This window comes from Pongo pygmaeus, chromosome 15 (assembly GCF_028885625.2).
Source record: "Pongo pygmaeus isolate AG05252 chromosome 15, NHGRI_mPonPyg2-v2.0_pri, whole genome shotgun sequence".
Classification (NCBI taxonomy): domain Eukaryota; kingdom Metazoa; phylum Chordata; class Mammalia; order Primates; family Hominidae; genus Pongo; species Pongo pygmaeus.
The window spans coordinates 31980778-32001730 of NC_072388.2; the positions used below are offsets into that span (position 1 = coordinate 31980778).

The following is a 20953-nucleotide window of genomic DNA, read 5'->3' on the forward strand; positions in this document are numbered from 1 at the left end:
AATGATAATCACACATTTGAGTGTCAATTTTGACAATTCAAAAATGAGAAGAGCTAGAGCACCTCTGTGGTTTCATCTAGGCCCAAGCCATGAAGCACTACATGAGTGCATGCATCTCTTTTTTGTTTTGTTTTGTTTTATTTAAGTTTTAGGGTACATGTGCACAATGTGCAGGTTAGTTACATACGTATACATGTGCCATGCTGGTGTGCTACACCCATTAACTCGTCATTTAGCATTAGGTATATCTCCTAATGCTATCCCTCCCCCCTCCCCCCACCCCACAACAGTCCCCAGAGTGTGATGTTCCCCTTCCTGTGTCCATGTGTTCTCATTGTTCAATTCCCACCTATGAGTGAGAACATGCGGTGTTTGGTTTTTTGTTCTTGCGATAGTTTACTGAGAATGATGATTTCCAATTTCATCCATGTCCCTACAAAGGACATGAACTCATCATTTTTTATGGCTGCATAGTATTCCATGGTGTATATGTGCCACATTTTCTTAATCCAGTCTATCATTGTTGGACATTTGGGTTGGTTCCAAGTCTTTGCTATTGTGAATAGTGCCGCAATAAACATACGTGTGCATGTGTCTTTAGAGCAGCATGATTTATAATCCTTGGGGTATATACCCAGTAATGGGATGGCTGGGTCAATCCCTGAGGAATCGCCACACTGTCTTCCACAATGGTTGAACTAGTTTACAATCCCACCAACAGTGTAAAAGTGTTCCTATTTCTCCACATCCTCTCCAGCACCTGTTGTTTCCTGACTTTTTAATGATCACCATTCTAACTGGTGTGAGATGGTATCTCATTGTGGTTTTGATTTGCATTTCTCTGATGGCCAGTGATGATGAGCATTTTTTCATGTGTCTTTTGGCTGCATAAATGTCTTCTTTTGAGAAGTGTCTGTTCATGTCCTTTGCCCACTTTTTGATGGGGTTGTTTGTTTTTTTCTTGTAAATTTGTTTGAGTTCATTGTAGATTCTGGATATTAGTCCTTTGTCAGATGAGTAGGTTGCGAAAATTTTCTCCCATTTTGTAGGTTGCCTGTTCACTCTGATGGGAGTGCATGCATCTCACATGTTCCTTCAACAGACCTTCATTGAGGGCCATCACACCATGGGAGCTAGGAGCACAGCAGTAAAGAAGGAAGAGAAGTTAATGCCTCTTGAAATGTATGTCTTTGCAAGGGGAGCTAGGTCAAAAGATAATTATGTATGTGCTTAGTGCCGTGGATGAAAGGTGCAAGTGCTGTTAGAGCGTCTAACAGGAAAAGTTAATCTAGTCTTAGGGTTCTCTGAGAAAATGAAGGGTCTGCTGAGGCCTGAAGGACAGGCAGAATTTAGCCAGGCGAAATTGGGACTGGAAGGCCATCCTGGTTTTCCATTTATTAAAAAGGAAGGAGGGAAGGGATGCGACAAAAATACCTAGGCTATGTTCATTGTTTTACTCATCATATATGGAGCATTATATCATACGTACAAAGGAGTAGGGAAAATGCCGTCTATAGGAATAATCCATTACACTTAGCTTAAACTTTTCTTACATTTTCTTAAATTTATTTAAGACCCATTTCCTCTCTAACCTTAGAATGTGTGTATATTTGCCATTATTTTATCTAGTAAATTGATGTCTGCATAGATGACTGGTCAATCAATTGATCAAAATAATGTAGTCATAGTTCTGCCTCCTAGTATCTATATAATTCATAACATATATGAGTAATGATGAAATTATAGAAATAAGATTCATGCACTTGTGTGATCTCATAGTCCTTCATGGCTTGGGCCTGGATAAAACATAGGTATCTTACCACAGCAGTGCTCTAGCTCTTTTTGTTTTCAAATTGTCCAAGTTGAATGGTCCATCAAAACTATATTCCCTTCTTACCAGATGTCTCCTGGAACAACTTTGAAAATGCCTTTGTTTTGTTTGTGGTCTTTGGTGCCTGTGAGCTAGCAGGGAAGTACTCATTGCCACTTAACCGTTTGCTCACACAATAGCAATTCTTCAGCACTCACAAAGAGATTTGAGTGGGTCATTATTTATAACATTTTTTTACCTCTGTGGATCCAGAAACTCCACCAGAGGTATAGAGTAATCAGCGCAATGACTCAGGCAGCAAAGATTATTGTTCATGTGCCTACATTGTGATAGCAACAAGGAGATAGTGTTTTATAGTAGGAGCTGTCTTGTAGTATCAGCTGTCCTTGAAGTAATGGATTTCAATACTTTTGAAACAAAAGTGCTGTTGATCAAAATGATGTGAAAGTCAAGTATATTATTTTCTCATGGAAGCAATGTTTATGTCCTTGGGCCCAACTGTGTGATATGAATGACCACACACTAACGTGCTTAATGAACTAGATAGTCTAAGTATCCTCAGAGCATAAATCCTTCTAAAATGCATCAAATGGCACAGCACAGTAAGCAATTTCATACACTTACTCAGTTTATTACATCTTCTTTCTCTCTCTCTCTCTATATATATATGTATATATAGCCACATGATGAAGAAACACCTGTATCATCATGAAAAGAAGGCTTCTTTAGTAATATTTTTGACCAGCATCTTCGACATGTATTAGGATCACTTGATCACTCTTTAATATACTTATGCTGCCTTCTGTTTCTTACTGTATTGTCCCCATAACAAACAAAAGCAGTTACGATCTAGTTGTTGGTCATTCTGTTGTATTTAGAAATGGCAGGTCTTTATTCTTTCCTGAACTATCATCTCATTAACACCAGTTGTTTCATCTTGAACCAATTTGATTTTAAATGCATGAAACAACTGCTACTTACACAGAAATTTTTACCCTCTGACTCAGCATCACTTTGTTATTTCAGTGTCAAGGATGCCTCCCAGTTGTGGCTTAAGTAGTAGCCAGATTTGAAGCATTCAGGGGTGACTCAGTCCTGAATCACAAAATCTCCCACCGTTCCATCCCAGGTCACATCTTGCATGTTCCAGTATATAGTTGGTTTCAGCTGCTTTTTCCTTCCATTGATAATATTTTTAATTCTAGAACTCATATACTCAGATAAACATGTAAACCTATAGATACATATTCACTCAAATGGCAGTCCCATTGTATAGAACATTTTACTAACTCCTCTTTTGAAATTACCTTGAAAAATAATTGCCCAGCTTCATAACAAAGATGGATTTATTAATTTATAGTCACTGAACACCCTTCCTTGGTGATAACCTATTTAACCTCCCCTGCTACCCTTTCTTCTCTCTCACCCCTCTCAGTTTGATTTTGCCCCCAGGTTACAAGAAAGGCTTAGAACTCTGTAGAGTAGAGAAGGGAACAGAAGAAGACTAGCAGCCTGTGGGACCCTTTTGCTGAACCCACCAGGAAGCAAAGTTACTGAGATGAATTTATCTATAAGGGGCTGTCTGCCCACTACAGGAACAGAAGCTGCTATCATGGGTGTGGCCGGCTTTGTGTTGTGAATGTAAATCATTCCATTTCAAATTGCTACAAGCTGACTTTAGGTCCATTGAAAACTTAGGTCCAAAGAATAGTCCTGCATATATACAAAAGTATAGTCTTCCAATTGTGTCACTTTTTGAAAATGACTTGGGCATGTACCATTTACATCCCTAACCTATTGAATGTTGTAAAACATTTTTCACAGAAAACTTATTTAATATTAAACTCCTAGAAAGGAAGGCCTTATGGAAATCTAAGAAAAAGTGCCTAAAATAATCTTTGAAGGCCCAATTTATAGAATTCCAAGTCAGTATAAACATACATTTTCTGCTTGCTAATGAACTGCCATAGTTTGGCTTACAGGGACAGCACAAAGTATTTCTATCCTCTGGACTGGCATAGAGTTGAACACATCCCAGTGCGTGTGTGAAGCCAGGCTCAGAGGGCAGTGATGTCCTCACATCTCTCCCCTGGGTGTGGGAAGACAGCCTGCTCTCCTTTTTAGTGGTCATTTGGCTAAACCACTGTCGTTTAGCCTCATAGTCCATCATCACCAGTGAAGCCCTCCAGAATCTCACTTGCCATTGTCTCTATTCTAAATTTACTCTAGTTTGTCGACATCCCATTGGTGCTGAGGAGCACAGCGTGGCCTCGTGCTGCCCCCCAGAATTCTAGCTGAACAGCAGCGAATTGTGAGCTCCTTGCCTTGCAGTTTTCCTTTGTTGAGGAACTCATCCTGTGAAAGTACCTGTTTGCCAAGAACTTACCATTGGGAGGTAGAAGGAAGCACCCTATACAGGCAATAACTGAAATTTGAGTTCATTCTAACCAAAACTTGCCTTTGTTTCCATTCTTTAAAGGAACCCACAGTGCCCTATAGGTTATGTATTCATTCAAATGACAATCCCAGTATACAAAACTTGCTTGTCTCTCTGTCCATGCACCTCCTGTCCTAAATGAAGTGGACAGTTAACACCTGTTCTCAAATACTCACATGAGGCTGTTTAACTGAAATAAGGCACTTACAGCAGCTGGCCAGACAGATGTCTTCACCTCAAAAAGATGGTTTCACCCTGCCAGTTGACAAAACTGGCTCAAGAGACATGACGCTGGAAACCAGCAAAGTTACACCATCGAGGGTTGCACAGGGCTGAAAGCCCTTCAAAATCTGACTTAGTATGTCTGGGAGGCCAACAGTATGGTACTGTAACAAATGTATAAGATGCTATTCCCATCTCAGGTCACAAAATGGACACTTACTTTCATCATAGAACTCGGCTATTAATATTTTATCATAGATTGTTTTATATACTCCATTGTAAGTTGGTTATTGTATCGGATGCATACTTTGAAACTTAACTTTTTTAGTTCCTACATAAGGAAAGCTTCATGAGGTGGAAGAAGTGAACTGAATTTTACTAATTTGGTAAGCAATAAGAAGGAAGAAAGGCCAAAAAGGAGAATAGGCAGGGAAGGGGAATAGGGTATGAAGAAGACAAGCTAAATCAGAAAACTCTAAGAAACAGATTGTGTATAATAAAGGAAATGATGAATACAGCATTGGGGATGACAACAGAAATAATGAAGTCATCACAGTGGGTTGGCTGCAGAGAGAGAAACCAAGTTTGACCAGAGTGGTTGTAGTGTGGAAGGCAGGAAGGGCCAGGGAAGAGGTCTTTAAAGAATAAATTTTCTGGCAAAGGTCAAGCCACCCAACCAATAGCTTTCAGACTTTAACAGGAGAAGAATATCCTGGGATTCCTGTTTAGAATACAGATTCCCCGGCCCCATCCCAGCACAGTCTGATTTAGTGCCTTAAATGGGACCAGGAGGATGTGTTTTTAAGAAGGTCAACTGATTCTGCATTTTGTACAGACACAGGTAATCCTCAGACCTCACTTTGGGAAAACTCTATAAGGAAAGCAAAGAAAATCTTGCACATTTTAACAGCAGCAACTTATTAGAAGAGAACAGAGGTTGCTTGTAGGTAAGGAATATGCTACGTTAACGCAACAAGGAAACAAGGCAGATTAACATAGAATTATTGCTGCATAGACAGACAGGATGTTTGAGATGCTGCATGGATAGTGGGGCAAGAGAAAACAGTTCTTAAGTTTATTTCCCGGATGAAAATCAGACTTTGCCCTTTGTAGTTAGAGACATCCCTCACCCCAATTGAAGGTAAAAAAAAAAAAAAAAAAAAAAAAACCCGTCAAAGAAACCTATGAAAATAATTAAGCATGATAATTCTGGATTATCCTTAATTACAGGGAAGCTCTAGTGAGCTCCGAGCTTTGGAGGGTCATCATACATTTGTTGCAAGTGATCTGTCACTGTTCCACGTGCGCATTATTCATCCCTTCACCTCTGATCTTCCCCTCCTCTGAGCACAGCCCTCTGCAAGGACCCTGCACTTAGGCTGTAGAATAAAAGACACCCCCTCACACAGCTCCTGCTGCCACTGGAGATGACATGTCTCTTCTGGGGGGCTTTAAGATGGAGAAAATCTTTTCCTCTCTCTCTCTTATTCTGTGCTGACTCCTTGGTGCCAGGCCCATGCCTCTGCCAGGAGCAGCAGCCTATCCCTCATGGTGAGCCCTTCAAAGGACTTGGGTCCTTGTTGCAGGAGCAGGAGCAGGACCCAGGCCAGAACCAACAGACTTGAAGCAGCTCTGATGCCCATTGTAGGTCTGAGGATTCCAGCCACATGCAACAAGAAGAGGGAAAGCAAGGGAGTAAGGAAGGGAGGCTTGGCACGAGAAAAGGAAAAAGCCAGATCAAACACAAAGGGAAGAAAGGAGCCAGACAAAGACTGCGGTCATCCCCTCTTCTAAGAAAGACAGGTCTACAACCATTTCTCTGCCTCTTTCTGACTTTGTTCACAAGGCCCATGCAGAAATCATCACACCTCCTACAACTTAGGCTGTGAAGCCTTTTTCACGCCATGCAGTGCCATCTTCCTTTGCCCCACCAAAGTGCTGCATTCTGCTTTTGTACGGGGACGTGCCGCTCTGCATCAGTTAGTTGGTTGTATGTCCGCTTTTCAGTTAGCACGGATCTGTCTTCTTCCTGGTAGCCCAATCATACATAGGACATCACTGTTCATAGGCTAGGTGGGCAATAAGTACTTACTGAGTTTTCAAAGTTAAATCATTCTTTTCTCCCTGGATCCAGTTCCTTAAGTTGTTTAGCTTTATATTAAGGAAGTCCCTGAAGACTCTCTTTTAGGTTAGGGAAATTGAAATGCATTTTAAATAAGCACCATCTCAACTGATATAAGAGAATTAGAATACAAATTATGTAAAAAAAAAAAAAAAAAAAAAAAAAAAAAGACAAGTACATAGCTTTGAGGTCAGATCTGGGTCTGTAGTCCAGCTCTCTCACTAATTCCTTGGTTAAAGTCAGGAGACTTGTACCTTTTCTCTATACCTCTGTTTCCTCTATTTGTACATTAAGAATAATAATACCCCCTTTCTATAAGGTCAGTATGAAGAGGAAAAAAACTGATATAAAAGTACCTGATAGATGTAAATGCTCAATACATGTTAGTTTGGTTTGTTTCCTTCCCTTTTAATTTTGCAGTAGGCCACTTTTGGTGGCTTATTTTTCTTTTCCTAGCAATAACATTTCTAGTGGGCAAAAATATTAAGTACCACGCAGTGTTTCCATTAATAACATTAACAGCATGTTAAAGTTTAAAAATGATAAGGCTTATCATGGCAGCCTACTACCCATACAACCAGTCATGAGGTGTTCCACATCTCAGCCCTGCCTGCTTTTATTTCATTTTGATTTGTTTATTAATCATCAGCTGAGATTTTTGACAAATATGGTTAAAAATCAAAAGCTATGCTTTGGAGACATTCATGCTACTTTTACTTGTATTAAATTTGCAAGGAAAATTTATGTGTAAATATGAAAACTGTGAGTCACTGTGAATATTTGTATGTATTCTCATAAAATTATCTTGGCATCCTTATATTTTGTTGTAATGGGTGTCAAGGACTTCTCTTTGCTCTAAATGGGAATATTTACTGATTAAGAGCTTGCTGTTGCATTCTCCTCTGCTATAACCTGAGGAAACAGCACCTTTTCACCTTTGAAACCAGCGTTTCCATATTACTCATGCCAGTCTTTTCTCACTAATTTTATGATTATAATGAGGCAGTGGTGCACTAGTTAGCACAGATGACCTTCTAATTGAAAGACTGTAAATTCAATCTCCATCTCTGGGCACCGACAGAAATTTAAATAAATATAGCTCCTAAAACCCTTGTGATGGGCTGGCCTAGTGACCAGGGGCTAGCAGAGCCCAAGTCATATGTCACAGGGGACCGCCGGCAACTTCTGGGTGTTAACTACAGGAGTCATTAAAAGTAGGTTGCCCTCACGAAGCAAAACGAGATGAGGGACTTTTCCTTGGCTTTGATTCAGGCGCCATGCCTTGGTTTTCTGTAACATATGCTGAGTTGCTTTTTTGTCAAACTGCTTCCTAAAACTGGAGTCTGAACACGAGGGGAAGCTCCATTCTCAAATTGGACTTAAGCAGACCAGAAAAGTCTTATCTACCAGGCCACCTTTTGTCCACTGCCATTTATAGATTTAGATGCAATAAGCTGTCCAGGGCTATATTGACATCATCCCGTCGCTTGCTGTATTCACCCCCATTTTTCACCCCCATAACCTTGGACAGCAATCCAATTCAGGTTTCCAAAATGAACTGCCCTGAGGATCAAGATGGGTGTGGAAAGCTATTTTAATGGTCAGTCCAAGGAAGGAATCCATGGAGCTGTAATGCCGGCAACATTTGTACGAAATAATGGAGCACTTGCCCTTGATATATTTTTGACCTTCCATTTTGCCTTTAACACTGTTACTTGTGTGTACATGTCTCTTATTGTGAGCCACCTTGAATCTCTTTGGGAAGCAAGTTGCATATAATTTTTTAACTATCTAGCTGCTTTAAAGTAGGTCCCTGGACCTTGACAACAGCTACCTACAAATGGCCCCGTATTGCTGCCAATGCCTTAAAGCTGACTATTGGGTTGTCAGCATGGTGTCTCTTTATCCCGTGTATATCACACAAACACAATGGAAATTTCCCATTGCCTTTAAAGTTTTGCATTCTGTATATTTGGTTGTTAGACAAATAGAGCAAGCTTTGCCGACTTCATTTTCATTCTTGGCAGCATGTTTTTATCATAAGGCAGATAGTCATTAATTTACAGAATCAACGCTGGGAACAGCTTTTGTGATCTCATATTAAATTTTCCCCTGAATCCGCCCCTTGGCAAAAATTACTCACATCGTTAAAAAATATTTAATTAGGCTGTAGTTTATACCCAGCTCACTGGGGAAATGTTGGAATTAATATGATTTGCATGAATTCTGTTTCTCTTTTTCTGTCAGAGATTAGTTTTGAATTCAGTTCAGAGGGTCGTTGACACTGCCAAGGACTCACAATCGTGAAGGTCAAGCAGGTAGCAAATACTTCCCTTGGGTAGGTTCCCTGAAAAGACAGCTCAAAATTGCTTTTAATTATGGGTTACCTGAAAGGCCACTTGCTGTTTTTATTTTTCTACAGATCCCCAAAACACTGCATGATTGGAAGTTTTAGGTAAACCATTTTATTCCTAACTAAAACAGGCCCGTTATTGTGTAGAAATAGATGTGCCTAAAGGTGTGGTCCCCAAATAATTTTCCTTGTAACTCACTGATTTCTGTGGTTTGTTCACAAAAGAGAAAGTCTCCCCACCTTGAACTGGGATGTAGACATGCTGGATAAAGGCAGTCTTATAAGACAGCCAGCAGTGAGTAAATTTTCTACATAGTAATGCATCTGCTTGCTTAATTATCTTTCAAAAGATAAGATACAATGTTTAGTTATGCATTTCCTTGTTTATTCTTCCATGGGTTAGGAACAAAACCTTAGGGAATCCACAATCCTATGCCATTTTTTTAAAAAGAAAATTTAATGGAATATTTAATTAATAATCTAATCAATCAATTAATCTCAGTTACATAAGTGCTGAAATCGAATTCTTTTTCACAGCTGTATCAATAAAAGAAGTGAAATGGCTGCCCACTTATCAGGATAATAGGAAGCCATGGCACACACAAAGAAGAATTGAAATTGTATTAATTCTGCTGCACTGGTTCTGATTTGCCAGTGTTAACAAAGTCTTTGCATTTTAGACAAGTTTCGGTTCACCTGCTGGGACCACCAGGTAGATATTTTATGTCCTAACCTTTTCCAGTGGTGAAAAAAAGTGAGGATTAGATTTTTTTAAAGAAAAATTCCCAAAAATTTAGGCTCTGCAGCTCTAAGTAAAGACACATTCCACATAATAAAAGGGCATTTAACCTCTTTAGACATTACCTTTGTCTTTATCGTTAAGTTTAAAAATTATAAACCATCTGCCTTCAAAGCATGTATAGACCACACCATGCTGCGGACTAGCCAACTGTTGATGCATAAATATTTATATCCCAAGTGATTTCTATGGGGCTTCTTTCAACACTGGAAAGGTGAGATGCAGTTTGACCCTCACTTCAAAAAATCCCGAGTCAAGTCACTCACAGGGAGTGGATGCCAGGTGTATCTATTGCAATCATAGCTTTATTTGATGACACTGCTCATGAAGATCACCACGTGTTCCTGATTACAAAGTGTTCTAAATTGGGGGAAACTTAAAATGGGAGAAAGGAGGAAGGCTAGAACTTTCTGAATACATATACCCTGCTGGACACTGCTATAGGCGATTTACACACACAATCTCATTCAATCTTCAGAACACCCTGCAAAGAGGATGTAACTGCCTCCACTGTACGGATGAGGAAGATAAAGTTCAAAGAAGCAGAGTAGATAGATCTTTTCAATTCAGCCCCTTCCTTTTATACATGAACCTGGAGGGAATAATACCCACATCATCAACACACTGAGGTAATCTCAAAGCTGAGACTAGAACCCGGTTCTCCTAACTACCTGCATAGCCCTCAGGCATGTGTCTGCATTTTCCCAAATACACCCTGTGACCAGCTCAAGCTGACAAAAGTATTAAATAAAAACTAGCACAACTTTTTCTCTATATACCTTTGGTTCTTTTTTTTTTTTCTTTTTTTTTTTTTTTTTTTTTTTTAGCAGCAAGTGAACTCTTGCTTTTCCCAGATAAATCCAAGCGTGCGTGTGGCTTTGTGAAATCTTTTACACAACAGGGCAATGTACATCCAGCTAACTGGCAGAAGGCAATTCATATGAAAACTTAACAGCACTTTTCTACTATTCTTGCCTGAATATATGAAAAACAAAATATATGACTGTAAGAGAATGGGTGAGAGAGAACAGTGTTTACATTACTAGAAATTTTACAAATGCACATAGCACTAGGGATATTAACTCAGCTTGGAAAAAGGAAGTGGATGACTCAGGAAGCCCAAAGAATCCTTTTCCATTTAGTTTTCTGCATTGTTGTTTGCTTTCGCCTTGTTGTTGTTTTTTTGGGTTTTTTGTTTTGTTTTGTTTTGTTTTTCCTGTAGTGGCCTTTTTGAAGAGTACCAGACTGCAAGAACTTGTACCTCCTCATATCTCTTCAAGGTAGTAAATCTCACTATTTCATCCCATAGTCTCGAAAAACCACAAAGTTGGGTAAAAGTCATACCGTTTGCATCAAGTTTTCTACCTATTTGCAAACAAACATCCTCTTTTCCTTCACTCTGAGCAGAAATAAATTATGGGAATAGCTCTTGAGGCCATAGTGTAAATAGGGACGTTCTGAGGCCACCAGTTTTCTCACTTGGTGGTTCTGCCACACCACATTACCAGCTGCCTCTCTTGTCTCTATTCCTACTGCTGTGCTAATGAAGCAAAAAATAAGTTTAGTATCGAATTTCTGTTTAATCAGACTTTCCACAACTAGACCTACTTGAAAAGCATTGTGTTTGAGGTACACTGCAAACATAACACTAGTAGTTTGGGGACTTTCTTAATGATTGGCACAATTAAGTACTATGCTAACTGTGTGGCATGTATTAGTTTCTCTTATCAATTCTGATTCAGGGCAAGGAGTACACGTGGGTAATGATGGTGGTTGTTATTATTACAGCTGCCATTTATTAGCTGCCTAACATATGCCAGTCACATGATTCATCTTATTTAATTCTCTCAACAACCCAAGAGTAAGTTGTAAAAGTCTCATTTTACAGATGAGAAGATGGAGGCTTACAGTTAGAAAGTAGGAGAGCTGAGATTCCAACTCTGGCCTTTTCAACTCCAAAGTCAAAATGCACCCTGCCTTCAACCAAAGCAATGTCTCAAACAAAGATCACTGGAATGTGAGAGAGACTGATTTCTTCTTTTTAAAATTTTTTAATTGAAATTGTGTGTATTTAAGGTGTATAGCATGATGTTTTGATATACATATTCATAATGAACTTAGTGAACTGAGATTACTCTAGTCCAGCTAGAGTTAACATCTCTTTTCACAGTTACCTTTTTTTGGTGGTGAGAGCACTTAAGATCTACTCTTTGCAAATTTTAAGTATACAATACAGTATTATTAACTATAGTCTCCATGCTGTACATTAGATCTCTAGAACTTATTCTGTGTAACTAAAACTTTGTACACTCTAACCAAAATCTCCCATTTCCTTCACTTCCTCACCCATTATCCAAAGAAAATGAAATTAGTATGTCAAAGAGATATCTGCCCTTTCGTGTTCACTGCAGCCTTATTCACAGTAGCCAAGATATGGAATCAACCTAAGGGTTCATCAGTAGATGAGTGGATAATGAAATACACACACACACGGAGGAATATTATTTGCCCTTAAAAAGGTAGATCCTGCCATTTGTAATGCGAATGAACATGGAGGACATTGTGCTAAGTGAAATAACACCAGACACAGAAAGACAAATACTTCTATGTGAAAGCTACAAAAGTCAAATTCATAGAAACAGACGGATTTATAGCCTTGATTGTGCATCTGATGCAGCTGTGAGATTGTAACAAGCCCCTTAAGTTCTGAATCTCAGGTCTTTAGTCTGACATACAAATGATAGCAACACAGAGTCCCAAAGAGGAGAGAGGCCCCATACAGAAAAGCCTTCTAAGGTCATCAGTTTAATCAAACCAACAAGTATTTATTGAGCACAGTGCTGGGTGTCTTGGGAACTATGATGATGAATAGGATATCATCCCAGACATAAAGAAGCCTGAATTCTAGAAAAGACTTTAATATGAGTATACAGTTAGCTAAGTAGAAAGTGAAGTTTCTTAAGTTCCTGGAAGAAGTCATTTCCATTTCCTCTCCAAGTATGACATTTTTGATACTGAAGGAAAAAGGAGATGAAAATTGATTAAAGAAAGTTTTCCTACAGCATGTATGAGATTGCTTTAATAAAGAGGGGGAGAGGAAGTGGGAGTCAGGCTCTCTTTCCACATTACTATTAATACTTCCCTAGACCCGGTTGCTGGTGACTCAACACTGTTCTGGCTGCCCTTGGCAGGAATAGTCCTCATGGATTTATTTTTCCCATAAAATTGTTCAAATACACAAGCATTAATTATGCAGATTATGTAAAAAAAGATAATTGTGTTACTCTTGCAGTGGGAGTGGGGTGCGATGCAGTCAGTGGATAACATCTAGTTCTAGGTGAGGGATGTCAAATTGACTGCAGGAAGTGATAGAAATGCCAACTTTTCCAAGTAAATATTGCCACTTACTCCAAGTGCACACTCCTCAAAGCTCCTACAAATCTTAGGTATCGATTTTCTGGGATGCCAGCCACACTCCTTTCCCACCTCTCAGCCTGAAAGGGCAGCAAGCCTTGCCCAAGCTTTCTCTGCCATGGTTTCTTTCACCTTTGTGGCTTCCACTCTTATATAAGTAGACACTGTAGAAATTGAGGGGAATTGTTTATATACTTAGAAGGTTTTATAGATGTCTCCTAATTCATTCTCCTCATCATAGGAAGCAAAGATTGCCTCTTCAAGACAACAAGTTAAAAACTGGAGAGACAGAAAAGGTACAGTGACTTATCCACCCTCATTCCAAGAATCAGTGGTGAAGACAGATAGAGGAGAAACAAGAACACTTTTGTTTCCCAGGCTAACATTTAAGCCAGTAGTTGATATTACGCCTTTTTATATTAATAGTGTCACCTTAACTTAGTTGATCTGTTTCTGTCCTTTTCTTCTGTTTTGAAAACGGATTTCACATACCCCCCGAGGTAATGCAGTATACCAACAAGTCTAACACAATGGTTCTCCCTCTATTTCCATCAATAAAATATGTTCTTTAAGCTAAACCTTCGGGAATGACCAAAACCAAATAAAACACACGAGTATAGAGCTGCTCTAGTTGGAAGGTGAGAGAGAGAGGCCTCAGAGGTATCCCAGGGACTCCTTAACCTGGAGCCCATAGGTAGGCTAATGTCATCTATAATTTCCTCAAATGACTTGCAATGTCAAGGGGAGGATGGGGAAGGAAACCATACTGTTCATTAGAGATGCAAAGACTCTGTGATCCCTGTGGATCAAAGGCAGCTGTCTTTTGGTTCGGCATGAGACCCATCTTCATCCCCCACTAATAGTGTATTAATAACGCTTCTGAATCAAGCTGAAGTGGTTTTGGGTTTCTAATGGCTGTGCCATACTTTTGATTCTAAATCTCAAAAGATCAGATTCAACAGCCCAACTATGGGCTTCTGTTAATATAATGAATAGGTAGGCATAATAGATAAGCTGCCATATTGCTCTGGGACCCCAAATAATTAGCAAACCCTTCTGAATCACCTCATTTCTCAATACAATTTCAATGCCATTTTTTCACTTACTTGCTTATTCATTCAATTAATATATATAGAACATTTTCTGTGCACCAGGGTTTGTAGAAATGAGTTAGATATGGCTGCTGCCCTGAAGAAGCTTACAGTCTAGTGAATGAATATACACTTACACTTAATATATGCCAGGTTTCCTTTGTTTTACACATTGTATGCATTACCTCATTTAATTTTGACCACAGGAAGGTAGATACCATTATTATCTTTACTTTATAACAGAGGAAACACTAGAGTAACTTGCCCAAAGTGGGTAATGGTTTCAATCCCAAGCCGTTTGCCTCTAGAGTCTACATTAATGACCAGTGCCTTCTATTAGGAACATGTAAGAGTGTTAGAAAACCTCCCAGAACGTAGCTCATTGTGTCTATACAATTAGCCATAAAACTGGACCTGACTATCCCAGAACCCAACCAAATATTCTAGTCCAACAAATGTACCTTGTTTGTCTGGCTATCCTGGGAAGTCCCTTTTAGCAAACAGAGCAAGAACTTATTAGCCTCAAAGACGGAACTTCATTTCTAAATGACACAATTAAGACTAGAACAAGAGACTTAATAATAATTGTATACAGTCAGCCAAAGCCATTAGATTGTAAGGAAGGGCTGACTGTCAATTCTACTAATAGGTTACTAGAAACCATACCTTTAATAATCTCTATTTCATCTAAGGAAGCAAAAAAAAAAAGTAGCATTAGAGTGATAATGACTCATTAGTGACTTGAAATTGGGATTCTGTTGCTTTGTTTTGTGTCGTGCTTATGTAGTGCTGTTCAGACAATAGAATACATCTCAGAAAATCAAAGGATGGTCAATGGTAGAAACAAAAAGAATCCCCAGGTATAAAGGAACCAAATGGACTTCAGTAAATGAAAACCCCTGAGCATTTTGCATGAAGAATATGTAATCACCCCAGCGCCCCCCAGGACCACTCTCCTGAGGCTCACAGAGGGTTGGTTGTTCCACATGGAAGAAGTGCATGAGAACAGTAAAGTGTACGCAAATCACAAGAGGGACAGACTTTCTAGCCTGAAGTCTAGAATGAAAAAATGTTAAGGTAAAAAGGCAGAAATGAGTACCTGGGTGCTAATAAAAATGCACAGTTTGCCCATTGCTTCAGTGATGCCAAATGGATGAGCTAAGAAAACATGCTGTGTTCTCTCATGAAGTCCCTGATACTCATTAAAGAAAATGGATATGAGCTAATCATCTCTAACAACTAAGTCTGCCAGGTCCAAGCCATCTCCATCAGTTCCTTCTCCAGGTTTTATTTCTCATAACTCATTTCTAAACACTGAAACTGTTATTCCTGAGGCTTCCTTGTTCTTTTATGGATAAAGAAAGAGCTGCAGTTGAGTCTTCACAAAAGTTGCCCGTAAATCCTTGAGTCATCCTTGTTGTGATTTTGTTTTGTGTTTTTCTATCCGTCTTGGTATGGATTGCATAAAATTTTCCATTTGCAAAAGGGTTTCATCAACAGTAAATGTTTTGAATCAGATTAAAAACACAAATACTTTAAGAGCTATGTATTTATTCTGTCCTGCTAGATGCAGTCATTTTATCTTGTTTCTGGAGGGCAACGCAAAGCCATAGATGCTCTAATGAATTCCTTGCAACAGGCAGGTACACTGATGGTTAATAGTAATTAATGTTTATCTTAAAATAGCCCGGGTTCTTCTGCAGAATTCTTCCCCTGCTCCTTGACGCATCAAAAGTGGGAAACCATCTATGAGACTGTTTTATTTGTTTCTGTTTTTGGACAGCACATTTACATACTCTCGAAGGCAATCAATACCAGCAAGCCCAGGACTTCCAAGAGTCCTTAATTATACACCTAAGAATGCATATATATTCACATGTAATACTTGTGTTTCTTCAGTGTTTCCCCCACCGTTTTAGCTGACATGTGTTAAGAGTCTTTGAAAGCGAAGAGTAAAATAAAGAGAATAACAAGAAAATACACAATGTGTTGTTAAATGTGATGGCAAAATAATTTTTTTTAAAAAAAGCTTCAGTCAGTATGATCAGTAAAAGGAAAAAAAAAAAAAAAGACAGCCGGCAAACTGTCTATCATGTGATGAAATTTGACAGTAGGGATTATGGCTTTGATGGACCAGAACAGCTAATAGAAGAAGCTGACATTTTTGAAACCCTGCTAATTAAGGGTTCCTTCCTTAATATTAAAATAAAGTCTTTGTCTGGGTTTTATGGTTGGAGAATCAGGTGTTTTCATTAATATATGCCAGTCAGTCTTAATAAGCTTGGAGGGCAGAGGAAGTTATTATTGAGTGACCTTCTACAAAATAAGCATGTTGCTAAGGGCTCTAACCCTGCCCCATTCAGACTGATGAATCTCATTTCCAATGCAAAAGCTTCACAAGAAATCCAAGTATTCTCTGTGCAATCACAGAAAATAATCCTTGTGTCTCTTGTAATGTCCAGAATTGCCACTTACTACACTACTACTGTACAATGAATATTACAATACATATTATTTTTCTACCACAATTGTCTACATTTCTGAATTGCCCGGAATAGGAAAACTTATTGTGAAGACACTTGTATTGAAAAGTCAGCTCATTTTAATACTTTTCAAATAGTCATCTACTCTGTTCATGAATTATAATGCTCAGAATACATCTGACAATACTGGCTTTGAAAAGGAGATATGTCTGTATTATTACATATTCATTTTCAAATAGATTTCAAACAGATTTTAAACCATTCATTGAAATTCATTGAAATGATAAATTCACAGTTGGATTTTGATTGACTCTTAATCCAATTTTACTTTTGATAAGTTTTCACCCCTCTCTTCCCACCCACTCCCAACCTTTCTCAACCAATGCATTTTTGCTCTTCTGTTGGCTTTTAAAGCAAAACTGAAGGGGTTTGGTAAAACTGGAAGGTTTTGATAACCACGTGTAAAGCTTGTCAGAATGAATTGGTAAATTAAATTCAGAAGGCACAACACTATAGGTGATTTTTCTGGCTAATTTCCAATATATCAGTGCTCTCTGATGGAAGCAAGGTTTATGGTAGCTGGCTGTTTGTTCACAACCTAAAGCAAAACTTTGAAAGAGTCTTTCAGTTACTCAGCCATGCCACCATATCCAGACGGCATGGAAATGCGCAGCTAGACAAGGTATTTGGTGTTGGGATAGTAGATCACACAGGTTGAGGTTTTGTGGTTGCCCAGTTAAAAGAGCATTATTGAAATACTCTTCATCTTGAGCTCTTTCTGCCTGCCCTAGGAAGAAAAGTTGGTTAACACCACTGTTGCTGGACTTGCGGTCAAGTAAAAAGACAACAACCCTACTGAGTTCTCTTGGGAGAAGGAAGAAGTTAGATTAAAAATTCCAAAATGTGGTTCCATATGAAATTTAAAGTAGTTTTTTCTAATTCTGGGAAGAAAGTCAATGGTAGCTTGATGGAGATGGCATTGAATCTATAAATTACCTTGGGCAGTATGGCCATTTTCACGATATTGATTCTTCCTATCCATGAGCATGGAATGTTTTTCCATTTGCTTGTGTCCTCTCTTATTTCCTTGAGCAGTGGTCTCTAGTTCTCCTTGAAGAGGTCTTTCGCATCCCTCGTAGATTGTATTCCTAGGTATTTTAATTCTCTTTGTAGCAATTGTGAATGGGAGTTCACTCATGATTTAGGTCTCTGTTTGTCTATTGTTGGTGTATAGGAATGCTTGTAGTTTTTGCACATTTATTTTGTATCCTGAGACGTTGCTGAAGTTGCTTATCAGCTTGAGGAGATTTGGGGCTGAGACAGTGGGGTTTTCCTTTTTTTTTTTCTGTTGCCCAGGCTGGAGTGCAGTGGCACGATCTCAGCTCACTGCAACCTCCACCTCCTGGGTTCACACCATTCTCCTGCCTCAGCCTCCTGAGTGGGTTTTCTAAATATACAATCATGTCATCTGCAAACAGACAATTTGACTTCTTCTCTTCCTATTTGAATACCCTTTATTTCTTTCTCTTGCCTGATTGCACTGGCCAGAACTTCCAATACTGTGTTGGATAGGAGAGAGGGCATCCTTGTCTTGTGCCAGTTTTCAAAGGGAATGCTTCCAGCTTTTGCCCATTCAGTGTAATATTGGCTGTGGGTTTGTCATAAATAGCTCTTATTATTTTGAGATACATTCCATCAATACCTAGTTCACTGAGCGTTTTTAGCATGAAGGGGTGTTGAATTTTATCGAAGACCTTTATCTATTAAGATAATCATGAGGTTTTTGTCATTGGTTCTGTTTATGTGATGGATTATGTTTACTGATTTGCATATGTTGAACCAGCCTTGTATCCCAGGGATGAAGCCAACTGGATCTTGGTGGATAAGCTTTTTGATGTGCTGCTGGATTTGGTTTGCCAGTATTTTATTGACGATTTTCATATCAATGTTCATCAGGGATATTGGCCTGAAATTTTCTTTTTTTGTTGTGTCTCTGCCAGGTTTTGGTATCAAGATGAGTTAGGGAGGAGTCTCTCTTTATATTGTTTGGAACACTTTCAGAAGGAATGGTACGGGCTCCTCTTTGTATCTCTGGTAGAATTCAGCTATGAATCCATCTGGTCCTGGGGTTTTTTTGATTGGTAGGCCATTAATTACTGCCTCAATTTCAGAACTTGTTATTGGTCTATTCAGGGATTCTACTTCTTCCTAGTTTAGTCTTGGGAGGGTGTATGTGTCCAGGAATGTATCCATTTCTTCTAGATTTTCTATTTTATTTGCATAGAGGTGTTTATAGTATTGTCTGATGGTAGTTTGTATTTCTGTGGGATCAGTGGTGATATCCCATTTTTTATTGTGTCTATTTGATTCTTCTTTTCTTTTTTATCAGTCTTGGCTAGCGGTCTATTTTGTTAATCTTTTCAAAAAAACAGCTCCTGGATTCATTGATTTTTTTGAAGGGTTTTTTGTGTCTCTGTCACAAAAAAGAGCCTTTATAGCCAAGACATTCCTAAGCAAAAAGAACAAAACTGGAGACATCATGCCACCTGACTTCAAACTATACTACAATGCTACAGTAATGAAAACAGTGTGGTACTGGTACCAAAACAGATATACAGACAACTGGAACAGAACAGTGGCCTCAGAAATAATGCTGCATATCTACAACCATCTGATATTTGACAAACCTGACAAAAGCAAGCAATGGGGAAAGGATTCCCTATTTAACAAACGGTGTTGAGAAAACCGGCTAGCCATATGCAGAAAACTGAAACTGGACCCCTTCCTTACACCTTATACAAAAATTAACTCGAGATGGATTAAAGACTTAAACGTAAGACCTAAAACCATAAAAAACCCTAGAAGAAAACTTAGGCAATACCATTTAGGACATAGGCATGGACAAAGACTTCATGACTAAAACACCAAAAGCAATGGCAACAAAAGCCAAAATTGACAAATGGGATCCAATTAAACTAAAGAGCTTCTGCAAAGCAAAAGAAACTATCAGAGTGAGCAGGCAATCTACAGAATGGGAGAAAATTTTTGCAATCTGTCCATCTGACAAAGGGCTAATATCCAGAATCTACAAGGAACTCAAACAAATTTATAAGAAAAAACCCCATCAAAAGGTGGGCAAAGGATATAAACAGACACTTCTCAAAAGAAGACATTTATGTGGCCCACAAACATATGAAAAAAGGCTCAACATCACTGGTCATTAGAGAAATGCAAATCAAAACCACAATGAGGTACCATCTCACACCAGTTAGAATGGCGATTATTAAAAAGTCAGGAAACAGCAGATCCTAGCGAGGATGTGGAGATAGGAATGCTTTTACACTGTTGATGGGAATGTAAACGAGTTCAACCATTGTGGAAGACAGTGTGGCAATTCCTCAAGGATCTAGAACCAGAAATACCATTTGACCCAGCCATCCCATTACTGGATATATACCCAAAGGATTATAAATCATTCTACTATAAAGACACATGGACACATATGTTTACTGCAGCACTATTCACAATAGCAAAGACTTGGAACCATCCCAAATGCCATTGATGATAGGCTGGATAAAGAAAATATGGCACATATACACCATGGAATACTATGCAGCCATAAAAACGATGAGTTCATGTCCTTTGCAGGGACATGGATGTAGCTGGTAACCATCATTCTCAGCAAACTAACACAGGAACAGAAAACCAAATACTGCATGTTCTCACTCATAAGTGGGAGTTGAACAATGAGAACATATGGACACAGGGAGGGGAACATCACACACCCGGGACTGCCGGGGGGGTCGGGGGCTAGGGGAGAGATAGCATTAGGAGAAATACTTAATGTAGATGATGTGTTGATGGGTGCAACAAACCACCATGGCACATGTATACCTATGTAACAAACCTGCATGTTCTGAACCTGTATCCCAGAACTTAAAGTATGATTAAAAAAAAAAAAAAAGTGATGACTTTGAACAGATGACTTTTCCATAAAAGGTGACATTCAGTAATTGCATTGTTTGTAACTCAAAGGATAAATGCTTGAAGGAATTGAAACCCCATTCTCCGTGATATGCTTATTCCACATTGCATGCCTGCATCAAAACATCTCATGTACCCCATGAATATATGCATTTACTATGTAGCCACAAAAATTTTTAAAAATAATTTTAGAAGTTTTTTTAAAAGTTGATGTTCA

The 20953-nt window shown here is 38.8% G+C and overlaps 1 protein-coding gene across 14 annotated transcripts in view; it reads left to right on the plus strand.

Annotated features, from left to right (window-relative positions):
* The window catches only part of NPAS3 (neuronal PAS domain protein 3), an 871353-nt gene that overhangs the window by 713710 nt on the left and 136690 nt on the right, over positions 1–20953 (plus strand). The window lies entirely within an intron of this gene.